This window comes from Pyxicephalus adspersus, chromosome 4 (genome assembly GCF_032062135.1).
Source record: "Pyxicephalus adspersus chromosome 4, UCB_Pads_2.0, whole genome shotgun sequence".
NCBI lineage: Eukaryota > Metazoa > Chordata > Amphibia > Anura > Pyxicephalidae > Pyxicephalus > Pyxicephalus adspersus.
In genome coordinates, this window is record NC_092861.1 from 90,180,530 (window position 1) to 90,198,293 (window position 17,764).

Consider the following 17,764-nt stretch of genomic DNA (forward strand, 5'->3'; position numbering starts at 1 on the left):
TTTCAAGCCTGCTACTTCTCCAAAGAGGGTTAATATATGTTGAATAGTATTTATGTCTGCTGTGGGGTTGGAAGTGAACAGTAAAATATTATCTGCGAAAAATGCAGCCCTTATTTCTGTATCATGCATTGTTATCCCGTGAAGGGAGGTTGTGTTTTCTATATAACGTAACAGGGGTTCGATTGCCAAATCGAAACAAGCAGTTTCTGCACTAGGTTGTATCTCCTGATTCTTGTAAAGATCCCTATAAAACATTTCCAGAATTTTATTGATACCTTTGGGATCGTTCTCAAGGTTCCCCTTTCCATCGTACATAGTTGGAATATAGATTTGGCTACAGTAGGGGTGGGTGAGCTTCGCTAGTAATTTCCCTGCCTTATTGCCAAAGGCGCAGATCCATATATTGCCTTTGAAACAATTCTTGTTTTTCCGCCCAGGTATCAAATACAGCTTTGGCTGTCAGCCAAGATTGCTTATGGACGGCAGATGGGCCGGCTAGGAAAGCATCATGTGCATTGCGTAAAGCTTGTAAGGCTTCTATAAAGGCTGCCCTGGTTTTCTTTTTTTTAGAGGCCACATATGAAATAATCCTGCCTCTCATGTATGCCTTCCCCGCTTCCCAGAACAAAATAGGATTATCTTTATGAACCGAATTTGTGTCCGTGTAGGTATGCCACGCAGATTTCAATTCCGCCTGAAAGGCCGAATCCCCGCCCAGATAGGAGGGAAATTTCCACAACCAGGAGTGCCCTTTAGGTTGGACCTCCCTTAAAGTCACTGCAATAGGGGCATGGTCTAATAGAGAAATGTTAAAAATTTCCGGTTTATCTACTAACGTTAAGAGGGATTCTGAGCAGAATAAGTCATCAATTCTGGACTGGGAAGCGTGAACATGGGAGAAAAACGTGTATTGTTTTTCAGTTGGAAAGCAGTATCTCCAGTAATCATGTAAGCAGGCAGAATGGGCAAAAGCAGACAGTAGAGAAGTTGGTTGAAAAGGGGGTGTGCCACCACCAGTGGCTTGCCCCAGAGTTCTATCTTCATTCACATACATAACAGTGTTGAAATCCCCCCCAAAAACTTTATGAATTATGGGTTCTCGGAGAAGCCAATTAGTAATTTCCTGAAAAGACAGGTTAGTAGGGAAATTTGGAGCATAAATATTATATAAAGCTATCTCAGTACCGGGAAATTTTTAATTAATTTGGACTATTCTGCCTGCTGCGTCAATTTCTGTGGGGGACTACCTCACAACGTAGGTTTCTATGTAATAAAATCAGTACTCCTGCTTTTTTCCCCACTGCTGGAGCGCCTATCACTCTACCAACTCACAGCTTGTTCATTCTATCAAAATCTGTTGATGTTAAATGTGTTTCTTGTAATAAAGCTATGTCTGCCCCCAGACGTTTTAAATGTCTCAGGACAGACATCCTTTTATTTGGGGACCTAAGGCCCTTACCATTCCACGAGATTAATCGAACCATTTTAGGTGGATCCACACCCATTGAGTAGAGAATTACTGTACATATAATACTTCATGCCTTAAGAGTAGTAAAAACAACGATGTCTCCCGCACTGGAACAAAAGTCATCTGGACTTTGTCTTGTTTTTGTCTTCTTTATTTGCCTTGCGTTGGGTGCGTGGCGTCTTTGCTGTGCGGTCTGTCTTGCTCATCGAATCAGTGGACGTGGTTAAGTGCGGTGACCCAGGCGATCTTTAAGGCCTGGATAATTCCAGGCTCTGTGATGCCTCAATTTCTTCTTGCGTCTGATTTGTAACATAAAGCGAATTCCCAAGGAAATTTTCAGCCTCCCAGTAAATATATGATGTGCGCCTTGATAATTTACTATATGCAGTGTGGCGGGATAAGCCAGGTGAAACCGTATTTGTCGCCGATGCAGATCTGAGCATATTTTTTGAAACAGCTTTATCTTGCGGGACACTTCTGCCGAATAATCCGCAAAGATCAATAAATTTGTGCCGTCTAGGGGCAATTCTCTTTGAGATCTGTAAGACTGTAAAATAGCCAGTCTATCTGCATAATTGCAATATCGTGCGATAATGGGCCTAGGGAAATTGCTGTCTTTTTTCTGTTGGCCTAGACCAGGGGTCAGCAACTTTTTGAGTTGAAAGAGCCAAAAATTACAATTTACAAAATTTTAAAGTTTTTAAAGAGCCGCAAAATTTTTTCTTGCCAACAATAAATAGTACTCGCATAAATAAAGTTTTTTGATAAAAAAAACTAATCTATTCATAAGAAAAAATATCTATTTATTCATATATAAGTAGTGTTTTTCACAACAAATTAGATAATATATATATGGCATTATTAGATAATTACCTATTATTTAAGTAAAAAATTAAAACAAGTAAACATTTACTTACAACACTAACTTGTACTTCAATAACAAACAATTGAGCAAACAAATTCAATGGGAGCGATGGCTTTGCATGGTTTTAGAAAGTTTGGATAACATTAGATGACATTTCATTTTCCTCAGAATTCTGTAATGGTGAAACAGGTACAAACATTTTGATTTTCCATGCATTGTTGCTAAACTGCCCACTTTTGTATTTTATTGTAGAAATATAGATACCTTTAGGCACCAATTCTATCTCTCAGCCTGGCTTTTTGTGAAGCTGCGGCTCTTTAATTCAGTCTGTCGGAAGCTATTCTATCCCTCAGCCTGGCTTTCCACCACACCCCTCCCCCGTGACACGGGTCCTCACTGTCTTCAGTTCGTCGGAAGCTCTCGAGTGTCACGGGGGAGGGGTTTGGTGAAAAGCCAGGCTGAGAGATAGAATAGCTTCCGACAGACTGAATTAAAGAGCCGCAGCTTCACATCTAAAGAGCCGAATGTGGCTCGCGAGCCGCAGGTTGCCGACCCCTGGCCTAGACGATAGATCCGTTCTACTAACCACATTTTATTAATTCCCAGTTGTGTTGGAATAGTGATGGAACATAGTTCCATGAGTTGCTCTGTAGAATAAGTTTCCGGGACCCCCACAATATGCACATTATTCCTCCGATTATTGTTTTCTAGATCATCAATTTTTCCTGACAAACTAGCTATCTGCTGGCTCATCACTACAATTGTACCCCTTGCTTGCAATAAATCATCTTCCACAGAGGAGATCCTGTTCTCAGCATAATGTAAACGCTGGGAATGCTCCCTGATATCTTGCCTAATTGATTGTATCCCCTTGCTTATAGCATTATCTACAACCTCTTGAAGGGTGGGCTTAAGCAGTACAACAACTGCATCTGCAGTCAGCGTGTGATCAGAAGCAAGAGAACTCACAGTTTCAGTGGGCATTTGTTGAGCCTTCTGATGCTGCAGGGGAGGGAGGGCAGCCATCTTAGAGAGCGTGGTGTGTCGGTGTCCCTTCTGAAGTGCTGCTGACTGGGGGTGATCCGACTGTCTCTTCTCCAGGAATCACTCCATAGGGTAAGGCAATGCTGTGCGGGTGTTACACTTGAGATCAAGCAGCGTGAAGCAGGCTATATTTAGCCAGATTGTGCATGCATGAGCAGGAGCCTCTGTATCACACGTCTAAGCCATGAGGCGTCGGAACCGGAAGTCTCAACTCTTTGGATTTAAACAATAAAGCGTAATGACTACTAGCCTTAAAACTTGATAAAGGTACATAAGAATTAAGCAAATATGAGATTTTTATTTTGAACTGAAACTCTTTATCATATAAGAAGCAAATGTGCAATGTTCTGCATTGATATTGATCCCCTTGGACTTTTGAGTTGTATTACAACCCAAAACTGATATGGATTTAATGCAAATCTGTGAGAACTGCAAAGGTGCTAACCTACCAGCTTTAGGGAAAAACAGACAGTGTAAGTTGTCCATACATTCTTTTGCTTTAGGTTTTGTCCTTCTTAATGTAGTAGTTTATTTCACTTTATTGTGGCCATTAACAGATCCATGACATTTCTGGTGGAGTTACATGCCTCAGTGGGTGAGACTGAGTAAACTATGCATACAAAACTGTAACCAGTTTCTTCATTAGTTTATTGGTTTGGGGAGATCAGAATAACTTTCTAGTGTTCAGACTTAACTCTTTTGTGGCATAAGTCAAAAGGTGCATAGCATGGACCATGATGGTGTCAGCATCATAATGGATATAACAGGCTTATCAAAATACAGGGAAGAGTTAATACAGAAAAATCTTTGAAATTCTAAAGAAAACCCTGATGTATAGTAGTGTGCATAAAACCTAAGCCCAGGCTAATTTCAACAAAACAATGAACCTGTGCATAAAGCCAAAACTTCACATAAATGGCTTAAACCATGTGACATTATACTGTTTCTTAAATGGAGACTATTCCTGTAAAGAAGAGCCTAAACGATTACCTCCCTTGCCATCCTTACTTCCTTGCTTTCTTTTGCAGTGACATGAGGTCAGAGTTTAACATTCTTGTAGATGTGGGTTTCACCCATCAGGATTTGATGAGCCCTTTTCAACCTCAGAGTTAGAACAGTTTTGTAAAGAGGAATAAGAAAAGTGTGCAGTGTCCAGATTCACAAATCTGAGAGATCTTTTACACAGGGTGTAATTGAGGCCAAAGTTGAATCTACTAGATATCGTAATTCAATATTCAATAAACATGAATATTTTCATAAAACCAAACTTTTTATAGGCACTCTAACCAGAAAACTCAAGCGGGCTTACAGAAATATCTTTTGTTTTTTTTTGTTTTTGTTTTTTTAAATTTCTTTGGCTGTCCTCCGAGTCCAGAATTTCAGCATTAACATTAACTGTTGGGTGGTTGATAAATCTGTCTGCAAGTCATCAGGCGCAGGATTATCCTGTAGAGTTATAATTTGGCAATGAACATCCCAGCATCATCCTAATGTGCTGTTGATGTCCCATATTCTGCCGAAACCTGGATTGAGAAGGTATGTTGGGGGATGTCGAAAATTGCCTCTCTTACATTTAAATTAAAATTATTTTTCTCCTTACAACTCATAGAAAAAATATGTCATTGCTATCAACACATACAGCAAAAAACACAACATCCCAAACTAGGCATTTTTTAAAATGTAGATCAAATAAAAAGGTGCTCCAGCAGAGCAGTGTACAATTGAAAACATTTACAAGACATAACCAGTGCCAGTCTGCTTGTCCTCTGTCCCCCCCTCAGGATTTCCTTTTGATTACCTCCACAGCTGCCAACAACTGCACCCTCTGGGGAAGAAAGACCATAGAGGTAATTATTTTAGGAATACAAGAGGCTGAGAAGCAGCAGCCAGGTACCAAGAGCAACATAATTTATTTTTATCATAAAGGTGCACAGGCAATAGAATAAAGCGTCTGGACCTTATCCAACTTGTTAGCATTGAAGTGAACAGGTTATGTCACATAAAACAGCATTAAACTGTAAAGGGTAAAGTAAAAAAATGAAGAAGTATTCAAAACCTTATATTCAGCATGGTTATTCAAGAACGAGGTCTCTCTGATATATAAGGTTTTCTGCCTGAACTCCTATGTGCCATACACAACCTTGCAAGGATGACTATTTTATTTTATATATTTTATATTAATATAATATAAAATCTTGCACCTTTGACATTAGTTTTTGCATTAAAAAGTCTTTTTTATCTAATTAAGGACAACATGTAGGACATTGTCACTGGAAGAACACACTGGGTATTTTCAAGGTACCCAGGCTAAGCTAGTAAAATTATCAGTGGACAACACCAAGTATTACATTTATTCATATTACATATAAAAGTTTTAAAAATACCCTGGGTAATGCTTCATAAGATATATATATCCCCCTCTAGCCTAATGCATTCCCTATTTCATAAATATGCCTGCCATATTCCCAACAGCCTCCTTACTGAGATATATTTTCATACAAGTATAACTAACATTTGGTTAACTACTTTGGTTGTTTTTAAAAACTGTATGGATACTTTTGGGACAATGGGAGACATGCTTTTGGAACAGGAAGTGCTTTTCCTTTGGCTATAGATGGATAATATGACCTATGAGGCTTTACCCAGTGTGTATTTAACATTTTTTTTTTCTTTAATATATAAACTTTTTTTTACTTTTTGTACTTTTTAACCACCTGGGCGTTNCACTGATGTCTAGATTTCTGTACCAAAAGCGGTACACTGTTTTTCATGAAATTTTTTTTTTACATTGTAGACCTGTAACTTACAGAAATATGTCCGAACAAGGGTCTAGTAGATATCATGAATATAAAAAGTTTGAAACACAATCATGTAAAAAAAAAACACAAAAATCAGCTTAAACAAGAATACATAAATGAATCAAAAATACTGAAAGTGCAATAATTCGGTATACTGTATAGTAATATATTTTTCTAAAACACCTCCCTAGTGTGGTAAATTTTAAAACAGAGTCCAACGTCACATACCTATAGACAAAACCACATAAATATATTTTGTAATATTTTGTATTGGATTGGATACAGGACTTTGTATTGAATCCAATACAAAATATTTGAATTTCCCGCTACGACCCCATCGAGGGGCGCAAGCACGGACATCATCAGGAATCGCCGAGGGACGCAGACGCGAACGCCTGGTATTCTAATTCTTTGCAAACTTTCATGCGAAAATGGTTACATTTTTTGCATGAAAATTTATTTTAGATTGTAGGCTATAATTCACCGAAATACTTATAATTCACCAAATTACAACGAATTACCGCATAACTCACCGAAATATGTCCAAAATTTTATAAATTTAATATTTCCCGCCCCGCCTCCCGAACCGACGCATGCAGCGACGTCACCGGGAAACCCCGGAGATCGTCACTGCACTTGCCGGGAGAAGAAGCAAGAGAGAGGACCTGTCCGGAGGAGCTGCGGGGACCGGGTGAGTATATTCTTACAATTGTAATCCGATTGTCATACAATGTATGACAATCGGATTACAATACAACGTTTGTTAACCACCTGAAAAAAGTACGGGTTTAACGCTTTTTGCAAGTGTTATTACCCTGTACCAAGGTCAGGTTTACTGGCCAGGTGGTTAATGTATGATTGTTGTTTTGTCACATTTATGTCATTCATTTACAAACTCACTCATATATTCTAGGTACTTTGTGTGTTCTTCCAATGGAAATGTACTTAAAATACAGCAATGTGCAACTACGTATGTCTGCAAGAAAGCAAGGCCTATCCTCTGTATCACTATGCTTAGAAAAATTCTAAGTTTTGCTTGATTACACAGGGGCCTTTTTAAAAAAATTTTCACCCAAGATTCTCCCAAATTGTACCCAAAATGTACCCACTTTTTTGACATTGGGTTTCCTTAGAAAATGTTGAGTTTACTCTTTTTACGCATACATTTTGTAATTGAATTCAATGTGAAAATGTATACATTAGTGAAAAATTTGCAAAATAATTTTATCTATGACATAATCAGTTTAATCAGTAGTTTTTAGATTGTCACACCCAAACACATTATCATGTAGATTGCCTAGAACCCATAATGTGTGCAGGCAAACGTATACCTTAGTGAAAAATCAATAATGTATAATCTTGATAATATGCTTGGCCTAAATGTTTCAGTGCATATAGTAAACAGTTTATTAGAGTGCATTTTCTATTTTAAATATTTATATATTTAGTGTATGATCTATTTCTATAAATTCAGCAAAATAAATTGTTGATCTATTTCTTGTTTGTGAGTCCTAGGATTATGCCAGAATTTTTGTCATGTAAATTGGTACATTTTACTCTCTGTGCAGGGATTATATATTGAAAGGCAGCGGGAACGGGAAAGTGCTGAAAGTGTTTAAATACTGGCATTTTGTTAATGTGGACTTTCAGAAGAGCGTTTCTGTATATAATTCATATTTGGGATGAACAATGGGAACCTCTGGCCACATTCAGTCTTAGTCATCCTTCACTCATTCTTCAATGCATTCTGTTGTAAGAGTAAAATATATACATAGGTGAGTGCAGCACTCTATTCATATGAAAATGCACAGCAAACCAGAGGCGCTTTTCTCTTATCACTTTGAAATTTTGCTAGAATGTGAATTGGAACATTTTCTTCTTACTGGAACATGCTGGCTTTCATTAAAAAATAATAATTAAAAAAAATGTATCCATATAGATTACAAATTTCTTGCAAACACAGAAATATAAATATCAGACTTATGACAAATTGGCATTTACAAAGCAGAAATTCAATATTTCAAATAAAGAAATGACACATTCATTAAGTGAAAATAAAAAATTTTGTTTTTATAGGTACCTTTCAGGGTGCAAGGTTTTTTTTCTATGTTTTGGCCTGTGAAAATGTACATTAACGTTAAGAAATGAAAGTATAATAGAAATGGTTTGTGTAATAAATACAGCTCCTAAACCAACTTACCTACCATGTTTGTAAAATTCATAGTGAGCAGGTGTCCCATATTACCATCTGAAGGTATTACCAATATAACTAGGTGTGATGACAACTGAAAATATTTGGATTTTCCTTCATTTTCTTAGTAGCAATGGCCACTAGAAAAAATAATGATGTAAATCTCCCCAGCATTTGACACAGATTGCAACTAGGGTCTAACCTTACTCTAAATCCTAAACTTAAAAAAAAAAACTTAATGGATGTGTGGACAAAGCTAGTAGTCCTAATAACCTACACTTTCCACAGAAACATTATTAGAAGGTATGTAGTATTCTAAGCCATTCTAATTTCACGGTCATCAAACCCTCTTCTACTGATCAGCCCTGTTCTTTCACCTATTTGCTTTGCCTTTCTTTCTCCGTGTAATATATTGGCATTATTTCAAAAGGCATTTGTATGTGTAATCCAGGACTTTACATACAGAATTGCTTATTTGAGGAGCTTTTGCAGTTATAAAGGCTAATTCAAAGAGCCAGCCCACTATTTGGTTTATCAACATTGTTAATTTTTGCTGAACTCTGCTTTAAAAAACTGTTAAAAAAAACTGTTATAAATGAACATGCTAGCGTAGCGCAAATCCATTATAAGACTTTCAAAGTGGATGTGAATTGATGACTCCCAAGTTGCCGTTTTGACAACTCCAAACTGTGTTTTCCAGGGGAAAAATTGGAAATAAATTGATGTATGTATCCTCTGATGGCAGGCTTATGGCTTGCAACATTATCTAGAGTATATGAAACAGATGATCTTCTCATATATAGTAATATATATAGTTGCCTTTTGTTGAAGCAGTATGCTATAATGAATATGTATTGTTATTAATACACACCCTAAAAATATGGGTTGTCCAAGCAGGTAGAGTTCCTGAAATAAGCCCTGCAAGTTAAAATTTTCATAGCATTTGAAATACTACACAATAGGAGTTTTTATTTTTTGGGATACAAGGGGAGACAGAGAAGTGATCAGAGGAAAAACGTGGCAACATTTTAGCGAAGGGACAGCTGTAGGACAATGAATATTCAAAAAGCTTAGGTCTATTATTTTTGTTTTTATTACGTCGTGTACTTTGTAAATCCTCTTCTTAGCTCCTGTGATGCCTCCTGTGTTGCTCCTCCAGAGCCATCTGGTGTGTGTGTTAACTCAGTGCCAAGATCAAAAAGGCATCAGCAATGATCTCTGAGAAGTAATTGTTGCAGCCATTATCAGCCTGTGTCCAGCCAAATCTCTGCCACTATCAGCCTATGTCCAGTCAAGTCTTTGCCTCTATTAGATTATGTCTAAGGCTGCATACACATGTGCAATAATTATTGTTGGAAACTAACGACCGATCGTCCGATAATCGTTAACAAAAAAAAAGTGCACAGCGAATGGCCAGCGACACCAATAAATGGGGATTGTCACTGTAAACGAACGACCGGGCATCAATCTGATTGGGCGACGATCATACAGTGGTCGTGGATGGTTTTGCATTACACTTTCTCCTGTACACGTCACATCCTCCATCGTTCAAGCGATCGTATCTAGCCTGTGTACACTATTGGTTTGTTATATTTGAATGATCGTATTATTACAGCATGTACAGAATTGTTGTACCTAGCCTAACTATTGCCACCATTGACCTGCATTCAGCCAAGTTTTTGCCACTATCAACCTGTATCCAGCCACAACTTTTCAACTATTGTTCTGTGTCCAGCAAAGTCTTCACCACTGTTAGTTTATCCAGCCATGACTTTTCCTCTATCAGCTCACCTCTAGCTAAGTCTTCAACAGGTACAGCCTGTGCTCAGCACTTTATGTTGTTGGTTTTTTTAGGTAGGCTCTGTCATACAAGTCTGTAAGTAATGTGATGGCGATTGAGGAGTAATTAAGAATGTTTTTGTTTGCTTGTGTAACACTATCTTTTTTGCACTGCATGTGCTACCTGGAAGTGCTACAGCGCAGGTGTGGCCTGGTCATTGCAGTTTGACCATGCATTTCTGAAGAGCTCCCACTGTATTCACACCAAACCTGGCCTCTTAACCTCCCTAGTGGTACTACCAAATGTGGCTTGGGGTGCATTATTCATACCAAAAGCGTGGCTCGGGGTGGAATTGCCAGGGAGTTTAAACCGCTTAGCTGGTAAGCGGTGCCTGCCATCTTCTTCTCCTGGTGGCAATGCCGGACCGGCATCTGTCTAGCCTGGCGATGCACGGGCGGGCATCTTCGACCCACCCTGACATGTGAACGTTGGAGAAGCGAGGCCAGGGGATACAGATGCCGGCTGGGCATCTACATGCGAGCATGCGGCTGTCAGGCAGGAAAATTTTTAATCCTAAGTATTTTTTAATGTACCACTTTTACATTTTATTAAGTGGATTGGATGTTTATGATGCTGACATTGGAATTTATAGGGCTGGGAAGCCATATGATGTCCTGGAAAAGGTTCATTTACTCCTTCCCCTCCATCTTGGTCATAGCGAATTGTTACTTGTCAGACTATTTCCTTATCTCCATTGGTACTCTACAGGCCCTGTCTATTATAATTTTTTATTCTCACATTGGACCTTTCTTAGACTCCATAAGGGGGCTAATCCAGACATTAGGAGGAGGTAGCAGTGTATGCAGATTATTTTATTGAGATCATCAATCTAATAACCTCATTACCTAATACTGCAGGTGGGGAACTTTTTTGAACCTGGAAGGCCCTTTAATAAAGAGACCACCAGATATTCACCCACCTCATCCTGGGTAATGAATAAAACATGCACGTATAATAAAGCATGCCAGATGTCTGCAACTGGTAAAGTAAAATTAAATGTGTCTCTTAAAGAATAAAGGTTTCAAAGATATTCTGGAATTTTATTCATTTTAGATGTACATTGTCTAGCTGTTTTTCTACCCTTAAACTGTCGCTACGGTTAATGCTTGAAGAGGCTCCTTATTAAGGGAATTTGCATGCAGGCAGCTCCGTCCATATGGTAATCTACTGTGTTAAAACTACCTAAGGCAGGGTGGCGATTTAATGGACGTCAAACCATAGAATATTAATAAATGCACCGAATGGGCTTGAATGAAAAAAAACATTTGTGAAATAACCAATTAAAGCAACAGCTTTATAACTTTTAAAACAAATGTTTTCTATATTTAAACTTTTCTTTGTAGATGGATAGGAAGAATAGTGTGAGCACTAGAATTTAATGTATTCTTTTCTGTATATTTACCCTTTTTACCATTTATACACATATGTATTAATGATCTGAGATTTATAGCGTTTATTGATTTATTTTTTTATTTTTAATATGACGTGCAGACTTTATGTAGTACAATAACTAAGTATATGGGTTTTTTATTAGACAGGAATAACAGAACGGTAAATTTATTAGGAGCTCATCCCTTGTTACTTTTTTTGGGGGTGTTATGGAGGTAAATGTTAGGAGTAAATAATTACGTGTTGGGGGTTAGATTTAATTTACTATTTCCTTTTATTAGATGATGGCTGGCAGAGCCACCACATTTTGACTTTGTTTGCAAAGGTTTCCTCAGTCAGGCTAGTCCTATTGTAGTACAAGCATAAAGCAACTCCAAAGATTTTACAGGCTACACCCTGACTCTTTAAAAGGTTAAAAAATTACAACCCACAGAAGGCTATAAAGGGAAAAATATTGTAACCAAAACTAAAGTGGTAAGGGTCTGCCAGTTACCACAACCCTAGCTTTTTATATGAGGTGTGCATTTATAATTACATTGCTTGGTATAGGTAAGGGGAACCTTCTCATGCTTTTGTTTAGGTATACTTGAAATACCCTACAAGGCAGCAGGTGGAAACTTCATAAGTAAATTCTGTAATACAAGGATACATAAAACTATAATAGTTAGAGGCAGTACTCTAAAATGATAATGAATTATGTCGGGCCTTGAATGTACAGATGAAAACTTATATTGTCCATTTATTCTGCTTTTTTTTATTAATTAATGGTAAATAAATTCCTGTTTTATCAACTTCGCAGCATTACTGACTTATTGTGGCATAAACTATCATTTTTAAGTTAAATGATTTTGCCTAGGCTGAGATGAAACCATAAAGCTGCGTACACACTTCCAATTTTTATCGTTGGAAATGAACGACGAACGACCGATTGGCCAAAAATCGTTCGTAAAAAAAAGTAACAAACGACGCCGACGAACGAGGATAGTCGTTGGAAATGAACGACCGGACCGGCGGATCGGATTGGACGACGATCGTTGACCATCTATCGTGTGTAAGGTCATTCATTGATCGTGCATGGTCTGAGCATGCGCGGTGAACGAACGTTCGCTCACTTCCTGTGGTGCACGTCACTTCCTGTATCGTTCAAACGATCGCATCTATCGTGTGTACAATATCTTTGAACGATCGTGTCGTTATCTGTAGGTACAGGATCGGTGCCATACGATCGTTCGCAGATATCGTGCAGGATCGTTCGTCGTTCGTTTACCAACGATAAAAATTGGAAGTGTGTACGTAGCTTAAGTCTACTGCAGACTGGAGGAAGCATTTGTAGCATTAGTGAAACATAGTAACTTTGTATGAAGTCACAAGTGGAGACTATCGATGCTGACCATGTATTGTGCCTAAAAAGAAATGGTTTCATTTTTCTGGACAGAAAAGCAGATAAACACATTAAGATGTGTGGTGTAATCTATAAATGTACAATTACACAGTAGTTTGCATTCTTAAACTTAAAACTGAATTTCATCACATGTGGATGCTACCTGGTGGTAAATTGATTTTTTTGTTGACCATTTTCACCTGATAGGTTCACTTTAAATTTTTCCATCATAAGGTTTCCTCATGTTTATTTATGGAGACAATTTTGAGTGTGGCAAAAAAAAATCATTCACAGTGACTTAAGTTAACATTCTTAATACTACACTATGCATCACTACATAGCCATGCAGACATTCTCTTGCTCATCAGCATTCAGTGAGAAACTAATACACTTTTTAAATTATACATTATCTAACCTGTCACATTAAGCTTTTCTCCTGTATCAGTCATCTAACTACCCTGTCACCTCATATAAAACCACTTGAGTGATTATTGGATTTTCTAGGCATTGCAAACACTGCTGCCATTATTGAGCAATTGTTACAGCGAGAGAGAGGGCCAGCCCTAAATAACAATTTACAGTACATAATGGATCTGTTCACTGAATGTAAATCATTCAGTTATTTAGGTGCAATCTCATGGGACAAGATTTACTCTAAAAATTCAGGGATCATGAACGGCACTTAGATATTTCTCCTTTTAATGCACATGAAATGAACCGCTTATAGAAGATATTTTGGCAGTAAATGGCTATAATATAGATGTTATATAAGTCAATCTATTGTGGCTGTTCTTGTTTTTAAAAGGAATGACGCCAATTAAAACATTTACGAATTAAAAGAAATACAATTAGAGATTTTGCAGGGTGATTAAAAGCAGAACAAATCCCACAATACTTGCCTATGCCTGTTCCATTTCAGGGTGCCACCATATTCCTCCTTTCCTTTTTTTCATCCTTGGCCATTCATCCCCGGTACACACAAGGGAAGCTGGGATTGCCAGGTTTCCCTGGCAACCACCACTGACCTGCACATGCTCAGCTGTTTTTTTTTTTTTAAATTTCCCCAGTGCAATCAGGCAGGTAAGACAGATTTTTGCAAAAGGGACATCATCTGTCCTTTTCTGCAATAACCTGCATGATCATGTATTTATTAAAGTGGAACTTTAGTACCGCTTTAAGAGTGGTTAATGCCTCTTTATTGCTTCATCCCCACTTACCTTAACTATCTGTTGTGGTCCCAGCACAGGGAGAAATATAATAAATCTGTACAACAATAACACAGATATTCTATAATTTAAAAAGAAAAAAACTAACCCTACCCAAGAAAAGAATGATAGGCTTGTGTTTACTTCTATATCCCCATATTCAAAGTGACTCTGACTAGATTAATAAACTCTAAAACCCTACAAAAAATGATTCTGTCCTGCCACCTGCCTTCCTTAAAGATCCAAGCTTGCTAAAGAAACACTTCTGGGAGGATTGAATGCCTTTTTCCTACTTTATGCGGTGCTTTTTTTTTATCCAGTGATTACTATGTACATACTGTGTCATGCCAAACCGGTAGATAAAAGATTCTATAGTATGCAGAGGGGGACAAGTATGACGCCACACTTTTGGACCAAGCTAGCCAAAGTTTTCACATGGACTGATTTTAAAATGCATATAAACAGCAGTAAAAATATTTCCCTTTTCCATATGGAAATATGAACAATAACAATGTGATTAGGAGCTACCTATGCAACGTGCTGCTCTTTTGTAGAGAAATTGCAAAGTTAAGGTAAGAACATGAAAACCTGTTATTAAGCACTTAGGTTTAAATGGACACTTAAACATCAAGTAAAGATTTGTGTAATTGACTGTAGGTAATTACCTTTTGCGGTCTTCAGCCTACAGCTGCAGTGAAAAAGAACAAATGCTTAAAATGCCTTCAGTATCTTTTACCCCATTTCTTTCACAAATAATGACTAAGACGTGCACTATAAGCTTTAAGTAAAAGAAAATAAATGTCACTTTAAAAAAAAGGTTGAATAAAAAATAGACCGAAATAAATACTTTCATTTTACTTGTGTGGATGAATAGTTCAGTACGATGATATACATTAGGTATCATTTTGCAAAAAAGGTTATTTAGGTTCTCTTAATACAATTTGTGTATCATGTGCTCATGCAGCATTCTTCCAACTCCTTTGTGAAGAATTTAGACTGCAGGGCTAGATATCTCTGGTGGTTGGACATTGTAACAGCTGGCCAAAGAAATCACAGGGTTTCGTCCGGAATGACAGGTACATTTGCCCCAGATACAGGTTACTCAGAGTATTTTTCTGTTTAGTCAGACAGTTTTCCTTTTGACCTGAAGGTGGGGGTTGAAGTACCAGCCTGAATGACAATGAGCTTCTTGGCCATGTGGGGGAGCTAAGGAGGCCTTGGTATGATCAGGTGTAACTGTCTCTCCTGAAATGCATTCTGGAAATTAGGCTGATCAACAATGGTTTGAAAGGTAGAAATCACAAGAAGACACTCCTCTTACTGAATAAACCATGCACCTCTCAGGGTGCCCACTCAGAGCAAGGAAGTTTGAAACAATAAGAAAAGACCACTACCACTGAGCAAAAGATCCCTAAACAATAATAAATATTGCGTAACTATTTGCACAATATTATTATAATTATTTATTAAGAAAAAAACTGTCCCCTTAAGCAAAGGTACTCATCAACATTTTGCATTCCTTTTTGACAGTGTTAGGTGAAATTGTTGACCACTTCCTTCCATAAACAGCCTGTTTCAAATCCACAACATATCAGTGGGGTTCAAATCAGAGCTTTGACTAGGTTAATTCATAACTCTCAATTCAAAACCTCCAAATTCATTTTGAGCATTCCTTTCTTAATAATTGTTACCAGTGCTTTTTTTGTAAGAACATTTTCACTGACAGATGTTCCCCTTTACGGACTTGGAAAATCTGTGAACGCAAAAAGGTGCGTTCAATGAGAAAAAAAAGCCCTGATTGTTACCATTATAAGTTAACACTTGAAGTTAAGTTAGAACTTGAAGAACCTGAAGTAGCTAAATATCAGTGGCTCTGGTGTGCAACCCTAGTTGTGAGAGTATCTCAGATATTTCAAAAATATATATGTGTTCTTTGCACAGAAATTTCAATAAACCCCCTTTGGTTGAAAGCATGGCTATGCCACCTTAATTTTCCTAAGTAGGTTCATCTTAGCATTATACTGTATCTCCAATCTTTTTCAGTCCAGTGAAATTATCTGTATAGCTAACTTTTACTGTATTATGTACCTTTCTGATTCTGTAAATGTTCAAGATAATATGTTGGTGCATAGGGATCATGTACCTGTTTATAAACTGGTATTAAGCAGGAGAAATGAAAATGCAAATTGGTTTAGGAGTCTAGTTTATAATAAATATGCAAAATGTCCCAAGCTGCTAAATGGCACTCCAGTACTTAAGCAGGTTTATAATTAAATCATGTCCAGGGAAGATACAAGGTACGCACATTAACTGGGAATGAGTTATAAATTGGAATCCCCCCTAGAGGTTTAGCTGCATCATTCTTTTCCTTACAAATACACTTTTTATTACCTTTACTACATCCCACAGCTCTTCCAATATGTGTATGATGTAGCTGTTCACACTAAACAAAACTTAGCTTTTCTCTCTTACAATCTACAAAACATAAAGCAGTTGTTCTAAATTTTTTTAAATTAGCTAGTAAGTGTTAGGTTTAAACGTGTGTTTACATAATAAACTTTTGGCCTAATTTATTTCTTCTGACTGAAGCACAACCATCCCCTACCTCCCTTTCAACAAAAGACAGTAGAAAAAGTTTACTTTTATTTCAGGTTGATCCTACATCGAATCAAAACTCTGAAAGAAAAATTGCTAGGAGGTTGTTAAGTCTTTTCTGCTCAAAACACTTCAGTGTTCTCAGCAGAATTTTTTTTAAGCCGGACGGGAAGAAGCTGCAAGTGGGTAATGGCCCCTGCATTGTGACCCAACTTTTCAGTAACCACCCGCTCTGCTAATAAGTGCCAGGTGGGGCCTGGCTAAAAGGAAGTGGGTGGGGGGGGGCTTTTTCCCTAGCAACTTTGATTGACTTCACTGCACAGCACGTATACTGTGTATGATCTCACAATGGCCAATGGAAGGAGCAGTGAGTCTTCAAGGGATATCATCAGAGAGGTGAGTTCCGTAAAAAAAACAAAAAAAAAAAACAAAACCTTTTTTTTGTTTTTGAAGTGTTATGTAAGCTGAACTTCTAGTGCTCTCTGCCTTTGTTGCACTAATATTACTTGTTCCCAGCTATCTCTGAGGACTTCTTTCCCATTGAAATGGAAAGAGAAGGCATAGTACTTATGCTCCAGGTTGACATTTTTTCACAGACATAGTGTAGCAAGTAAGCATTGTCATGCCAGGACAGGTAGTGGGTTTCTTTCAAAATAACCAGTAAATATAGAGAAAAAAGAAACTAATGCAGACACCATATCTGAGAAATGCCAAGCTCCTTGTTCTTGGGTTGACATAGGCTTAACATTTAACATAACATAATTAAATTAAAACTAAAACATAACTGACTTTTGTAGCACATTATCTATCTAAACATCACCTAATGCCTAACTAAAAACATAACACTTACCCTACTCCCCCTTAATTCTTGACCTGAATTCTAGCCAAATATAATGTATATCTCAAAATCTCTGCAACAGCAAGGCTCTCTTATAAGGTTTATGTTCTATGCCAGGGACATGTATGACCTCATGAATGCCTAACAAAG

At 37.6% G+C, this 17,764-nt stretch overlaps 1 protein-coding gene across 1 annotated transcript in view; it reads left to right on the forward strand.

Moving 5' to 3' along the window:
- PEX7 (peroxisomal biogenesis factor 7) overlaps nt 1-17,764 on the forward strand; it is a gene marked incomplete in the record, with an annotated part of 101,344 nt that overhangs the window by 82,963 nt on the left and 617 nt on the right.